Source organism: Alligator mississippiensis, chromosome 1, assembly GCF_030867095.1.
Source record: "Alligator mississippiensis isolate rAllMis1 chromosome 1, rAllMis1, whole genome shotgun sequence".
Lineage (NCBI taxonomy): Eukaryota > Metazoa > Chordata > Crocodylia > Alligatoridae > Alligator > Alligator mississippiensis.
Window position 1 is genome coordinate 317,068,027 of NC_081824.1, and position 7,430 is coordinate 317,075,456.

General features: G+C 43.4%; 1 long non-coding RNA gene across 1 annotated transcript; it reads left to right on the top strand.

Annotated features, from left to right (window-relative positions):
- Positions 1-274: 274 nt before the first annotated feature.
- LOC109284993 (uncharacterized) lies at positions 275-6,942 on the top strand. Its single transcript, XR_009461778.1, has 3 exons — positions 275-1,055; positions 2,151-2,295; positions 6,691-6,942. It is a non-coding gene; the product is annotated as an uncharacterized LOC109284993 (long non-coding RNA).
- Positions 6,943-7,430: the final 488 nt, after the last annotated feature.

Here is a 7,430-nt window from a genome sequence, read left to right on the forward strand (position 1 = left end):
GCTCCCTAGCCAGAGTCACAGTAAGAGCCACTGCATGGGGTAATCAGTGGGTGGGCAGGCAGGAGGAAGGGGGCAGGCATCAGAGGGGTAGGTGCTGGGGAGAGGAGGAATTGGAGTTGGGGGACGGTAAATGGCAGAAGAAGGGGGAGAAGGGACAGGGGGTAGGCTTCCTGCTCCCCTACCACTGCTGCTGCTTTCCCCTCTCCAGCAGTAAAGGGAGCGGGGAGGAGTATAAGGCAACCCTCCAAAAATTAGATTCTATACATGGAAAATGTATACTTTGTTATAGTTTTCCATATTTTTTCCATCATTAGATTCTATAGATGGAAAACTACAACACATTTTATAATTTTCTGTGTATAGAATCTAATTATTGGAGGGCCATCTTAAATTCAAAGTTGTCTTGGATTTGGGTGTATACTGTATCCAGGTCTGGGATTCCTAGATCTATCTAAAACCCTTAAAAGCTATCAGCATGCTTTAGAGTACTGATGCTCAGCTTCTTTCGTCCCATGGCTACAAGTAGCCATTGTTGTTTTAATGAATTCATGGTATTTAGAATGGTTTGTTAATCATAATAATAGTTGTCACAACCCAATGATTTTGGTGCCTCGGCACAGTGGAATTTTCCCGCCACATGAGAGCCTCTTGCAAAGTAAAGGTTTTCTGTTGCTGCAGAAAACTCCCGGTGCAAGAGAGTTCCCACCATTCGAATGTAAATTTGTGTCCCGCTATTGGCCAGCTCTAAATTATTCCCACGTGGCGGCTGGTAATTGGCTTGCTAGCCTTTTAAAAATTAGCGCAACTTCCGCCCAAGTTGGAGAACTTTGAGCACACTGCAGAGTGCCTCTGAAGAGATCTGACTTGTGGCTGAGCTGATCGATAGACTGATCACCTATCGATTCTTCTCCCCGTCGCCGAGCACAATCCCAGATGTATCCTTTTCCCTACCGGCCTGATTTGTAGATGGACGTGCTGGCCTGAGCCCTGCCAGCTGGAACAACTAACGTAGTTGTTCAGACGACCGGACCGTTTTCGTCGCAACCGCAAGCGATGTAAGTAAAGTTTTACAACCATAAAGTTTTCTCGGCCTCTCTATTCACCAGCCCGCCCCGACAAACGAGTAATTATTGAATCACCTCGAGTCAGCTTTGGCCATCTGAGACAATAGTAATCATCTAATGAATAATACCATGGCACTGTTGCCCAAATGAAGGTACTTTCTGTAATCTTCAAGCTAAATTACAACCTGGCTCATTACTTTGTGCTTACTTAAAATCATTTTATGGCTTAAATCATAAAAGGTATTTTTTCATGTCCTGTAAAAAATACTTCTGTTTTGTTAACTAGTTTCACTGTTTACCTTAAACAAAGCTGTTTCCATTTTAGCAGTGGGAGAAATAATTCTTATGTTCCTATACTGGATTATGAATCGGGCCATATAGCTTTTCTGGTCTCCTACAAATGTGGAAACTCAAATATGCACTATATTAATCGGGGTGGGCAATTATTTCAGGCGGAGGGCCACTTACTGAGTTTTGGCAAGCCATCAAGGGCCGCATGACAGGCAACCGGGGCAGATAAATATTAATTTTCTATATTTTTAGGGGCCTTGCGGGCTGGATAGAATGGCCTGGCAGGCCGCATCTGGCCTATGGGCTGCATTTTGCTCGGCCCTGATATTAATGGTCCTAAACTGGGATTGAACTGCACCAACTTTGTCCAAGATGTGCTGTGGGAGGATTCTCCCCAAATCCCCATCTTCTGAAAAAGAATCTCACCCCTCATTACAGTAATTACCTGTACCTTGCTCTACAGTCTGGTACAGAAGAGAATAGGACAAGGGCAGGATAAGGAGACTGAAGTTGTTTCTGGTTCTAACTCGAGCCAGGCAAAGGCTCCTTGCCCATCATCTCTGCATAAGACCTAGGTACATCATCTGTTGATAAAACTGTTATTTTTATTCTTTGATTCATGTAATTTAAATGATGGTAACTCCTATTCCTTTTTTTAAATAATCTGATTGCCTTAGTTAGGCTTAATAAGTTGTTATTATAATGATAAACAATTGTCATTTTCTGTAATGCAGTTGTGTCTTTGTATGTTTGCTTCCGTTGAAATGTCATTGCCTTCTTTATTTCCTCCTCCAGGTTCTGGAAGTGCTGTATCCTGCCTCCCCTTTTTTCCCCCTGATTCCAGAAGAACTACAAGCTGCTTCTTCAGACTGGGAGCCAGCATCAGAAATGCAGAAGGTGAACAAAGGAAAGACACTTAGACCAAGGACCCCAACAACAGGTTTGGGACTGATTCAGCATCATGTCTCTGCAACAAGAAATTAAAAAAGGGGGTCAGGGATTGTCTTGCGAGAGTTGCCCGAGTCCACTAATAAAACTGCTGGTTTACAGAGGGGCAGAGGGGAAAGAAAATGCAGCACAGTGATTGGAACAAGAAGTCACTAGAATAAGTGCCCAGAATTGTTGGTACCTTTGAAGCAGAGCCTGTTGAACACTGTCCCCACTGGTATCCTCAGAGAGAGCTCCAAGGAGCTTTTTAGCAGTCTTTCCAAGGGCAATGCCACAGAAAAGCATACCCTTGGCAGTAAGTGCTGCCTGATGTATTTCATTCTTTTTGCAGAAGGAAGAGAGCTTCCTTATGAATGACTAAAGGCAGAGTAGATTTTTGTCTTCTGTGGGGCACAATTGATTTCAGTCTAAAGTAGGAGCCATGTCAGGAGTTTATGTATTAGTTTCCAACCACCTGTCAAGTGCTTATCCACTGAGTAAGGAAAATTAAAATATAACCCCCTCCCCCACTCCACCTTCTGCAATCGAATTGATATCTCTTTTGCAGTACCATCTTGATGGGGCTTCTTTACACACAAATAATTGGCTCCAAGGGATTTACATAGCAGGATACCACAGCAGAGGTTTGCATAACAGTTTGCCAAGTATCAATCTTCCCCCATCCATCCACCATGTAACCACCTCCATAGCCACTGTTTTAATTTTAAGGACAGTTAGAGCATGACTTTGCCATAATCGTCCAGTGAGGAAGTTGGTTAAAAACTGGCTAATATTGAGAACCCTTCTTTAGGTGCAGACAGCCATGACAATTTTAATCTGATCTGGCCCCAGAAAAGGGTCTACAACCATGACCAAACATAAGTGCATAGCTGTAGACCATGTTAAAAGGGCCTGATCCTGCAACAATCTGAACCCTCATTGCATGAGGCGATTGGGAAGGAATCAGAGCACCTTCGCTAATTTGTTTCTGTACATGCTGGGAGCAGGGCTCAGTTGACGCAGCCCAGCACTGCACCAGGCAGTGTTTTCAGAATGGGAAGGGGGAGAAGGCAGGGGAGGGAGGTCCATTCTGGGGGTTCCCCAGCCATGCTGGAGTCAAGGGGTAAGGGTAGGGTGGTTCAATCCACACACCATCCCACTCCGGTGCAGCTAGGGAATGTCCAGAATGGACCTCCCTCCCCTGCCTTCTCCCCTGCCCATCCTGAAATAGCACCGGAGCTGTGAAATGTGGGGGCAGAGCTAGGGGAGAGAAGCTGCAATCATGCAGCTTCTCTCCCTGGATTGGATTCAAATTGGCTCCTGAGCCAACAGATGTTAGCTGTCGGTTTGGAAAGGTGGAGGATTGGCTCCAATTTGGAGCCAATCCTCCACCTTTCCAAACCAACACAAAAGGATCAGTCTAACTCATTATCATTTCTGAGAAGCGTCATGAGTTAGTATTTCTGTCTATGCCTTTTGTCAGCCAAAGCCATCCTGGAGTAAGGGAGGAGAGTTTACAAGGATCTCCAACAGAGGGTCCATGTATTGGATACAAACACTTTGAAGCATTACTTGCTCTGCCAGCCTGAGTAAAGTCCAAGTAGTTCTTGCAGTCCCCCTCCCACCCCCAAGCTCAGTAGTTTCCTCTAGGGGAGGGTGGAGAGGAGTATGTTGGCAATATAACCCCTGTGCTAGAGGCTCCTGAGTCAGTTACATATTGACTAGCCTAGGTTCTAGTTTAGATTACTACTTTGGTGACCAACTGTTGTTAATATTTGAGAATGTTTTAGTGGGTTTTTTTCTTATTCTAACTCTTAAAGGCCCCTGGCACATGTTAAAGTTGTAGTGCAATTGATGTGTTAATAAATAGTAACAGTGTTATGTGTTCAGCCAATCAATAGCAACAAAGTGGCAAATTAGCCACAAAAGTTATTCCACAAAAATGTGGAATATCTTTGTGACTCGTTTGTATAACCATAAATTGAATGCATGGCCCTCTCATGCTGATGCTAACAATCAGTTGATTGCTAGTATAGGCATGGGGATGAGGGTCAGTATCAGGACTGGGACAGCCCTAGTCCCAATGCCAAAAAATGGCTGCTTGGAGAGTGGGTTGCCAGGTTGTCTGGTGGAGGAAAGCACGGGGCTTCTGACACTGGAAACCTCTCAACCCCCGAGCTTGACAGCCTCTCCTTCCAATGACAGCCAGGAGACAAGGCACTTAAAATTGCCAGTTGTGGGGAGCTGGGCTAGGGAGGAAGAAACTCCATGATACTGGTGCCCTGGTGTCCCAGGACTTTTAAAAGTCACACCTACAGTTGGGATGTCCCAAAGTGGACTGACAATCAGCTATCAGACCTATCCCAACAGCCCCAGGTCTCGAACCCAGCTGGGGCCGTCTGTGCCATTCTGATGATTGTTGGATTGTTGACTGTTGGACCCAGCCCTGACAGCCTGGGGTCTTAAACTGGACCCGGGGCTATCAGGGCCAGTCTGAAAATCAGCTGATTGTCAGATCTGCCCCTGACAGCCCTTGGTCTGGAACCTGCTGGGAGCTGGGGGCAGCACTAGGTCAGGACACAGCCTCCCCCTGCCCAATTTTCAGGACTAGGCAGGATGCATCTTAGCAGTGGCATAATTGTGACTGTAGAATTCTTATTCCCCATCCCAAACATCGTACCTCCTACTGTGCATGTCTGGCATGGGAGGTGGTGCAATATTTGGGATGCAACATGAAATTCCAGCAATCCTAGTTGTGCTGTCACTTGAAAGTCTGTCAGGGGTCATCCTTACAAGCAGCTACATAAAAATAACCCCAAGCAAACCAAATCAGATGGTATCATACCAGACAGTAACAATGACTGAGTTGGAATTAATTTGAAGAATCAATTAAGGCTTTTTCTCCAAATATTTTTTAAGTATTTCTTTTTAGAGGTTTGAAAAAATTTGATTAAATTCCTATCTGAATGAATATTTTTCATAATTGTTTTGTTTTACTTACTCATCTGTGTTTCTCATTCTCTGTAGAAAGTGGCTAAGTGTAGAATTTGCACCCAAAAAAGAGTGACTCAGGAACATAAAGGCATGTCAACATTGCAGTTACAGAAGTGGCTAAGTTTGCTTGAGAACACAGTAACTTAATGTGTCCTGAGTTGATATTTGCATGGCTACACTGCTCCCAGTTTCTGAGCTAGCCAGTTTAAAGCTAGCTGAGGAATCTATGCATTACACTAGAGTCACTACCCAGCAGGCTGTGATTGCAGTGATATGCCCTTTTGCTTTCAACCATGCACTTCCTTGGTTAAGTTACTGGTGAGCAACATAGCAACTATTTATCTGCATTGGAAGAAATCTGAAAGAGCTGAGAAGGTGAAAAACTTCTAGGCTGAATTTCTTACAGGCTGTGAAGTGCAATAAGAGACAGAACTGGGGAAACATGGAAACACTTGTGCCTGTGTATTTCATACTGGAGACCTCACATTGGAGTCTGTGGGGAAAAGATGTCAGGCCAGAAATGCTTCAAAATTTCAAATTCATTTTCTCTTCTTTCTCAAGGCCACAAAGCAGCCCAGGAAATACTTTAACTTAAATGCCATATTAAGTACCCTGACAGGAAGAGTTTCAGGAAAAGAAAACGGAAAGCATTACAAATCATATATGCTTAATATATCATTTATCAAAAGTAAGATGAATTTACAAGTTCTCAAGGCATCTAGTCTAAGCTGTGTGGAATACCCATTCACTAATGAAAAGTTTCTAAGAAACTCAAACTGCTGCTTCTGAGATGAGAAAGGTCTAATTTATTACAACTTCCTACATTAAAAATGAAAATGCCAGGCTTATATGTCATCTTAAATTAAGCTGAAGTAATGTTCAGACATAGCCAATCCATCTCATTTGAAGCTCCGGAGAAATTATTTTAATTTCTAAGAGCATTTAGATCTAATAAAGGACATACGTGTTTATTTTTAAAAGGATAGTACATAAATTTTGTAAAGCTAGTTATCTGGCCCAAGTTCTAAAGGTTCTGGTCATTTGGTCAAATGACCCTTTCATTTGTACATGTATCCAAGTAGCTAAACTTTCAATGAAAAGAATTATATTATTACCATTATCTAGGGCACAAAAAAAAAAAATAGAGCAAATTTCCACCTACCTTCTGGGGAAGAGGAACAGGTTGTATCACATTTAAACTTCCCTTTCATAATCTGAATGTGATCTTGAATTAGAGAACAAGTTTTGTCAGATAAAAAATTGTTGTAATAATTTTGGAAAGCTGCAAATTGCTACAATAGTCTAAACCAATCTGGCATTCAGTTATTTTCTTTTTGTTTTCTTTTCTTCATGTGTTCAGGTATCACCCATTTGTTATATTAGGTTTGTTTTTTATTTTATTTTCTGCCCCCAGGAAACATCTGTTCCAAGCCTGTTCCCCTCATGCTTTCTGGTGGACCCTGTGGCAAAGAATCTGTAATTTTTCCTCTAATATCCACCGTATTTGTCACCAGGATATCTCCACTATATCTAAAGGCTGCTTCTGACTCCTTCTCTTTCACCTGAAGCTTCTTAAATGTTGCTATAGATCTATATTTGTCTTCACAGTTTTTGTAATTCTTTTTTCAATTTTAACTTTTAAACTGATCCATCTGTCCTATGAGAAGTAAATTCTGAGAATGAAGAAGAGCTATCTGTATGTCTGTAAATATGCATCTTGTTTAAGGCAGACCTGATTATCCCAGGGCTTGATTAGATCACAATCGGTGTGGCTCAGTCATCTAGCTCCCTAGCAGACATAGGAATGAAGGTGCCATGGGATCTGATGCACTATCCCCACAATCACACTTTCTGCCATGCTACCCATGCGTGACAAGAGGCATGACTGTGGGATCAAGAATCAGATCCCACCATTTCTTATTGCTGGTGCAGGAGGGAGCCCAGGATCACAATCCTCAGTTCCCCGTGCACCAGCAAGTAGCAAGCTCTTGCAGATGGGAGCCCCGTCAATGAATGGGTATCCCAGTGGGGGGGGGGGGGGGGCACCATGCCTTCCTATGTCTGGGTGTCCAATCAGCTGATCCAGACTTCCAGGTGTGAGGGTGCACCATGCCCCACCACAGCTGGGAGCCAGCAGCTGATACAGGCTCCCAT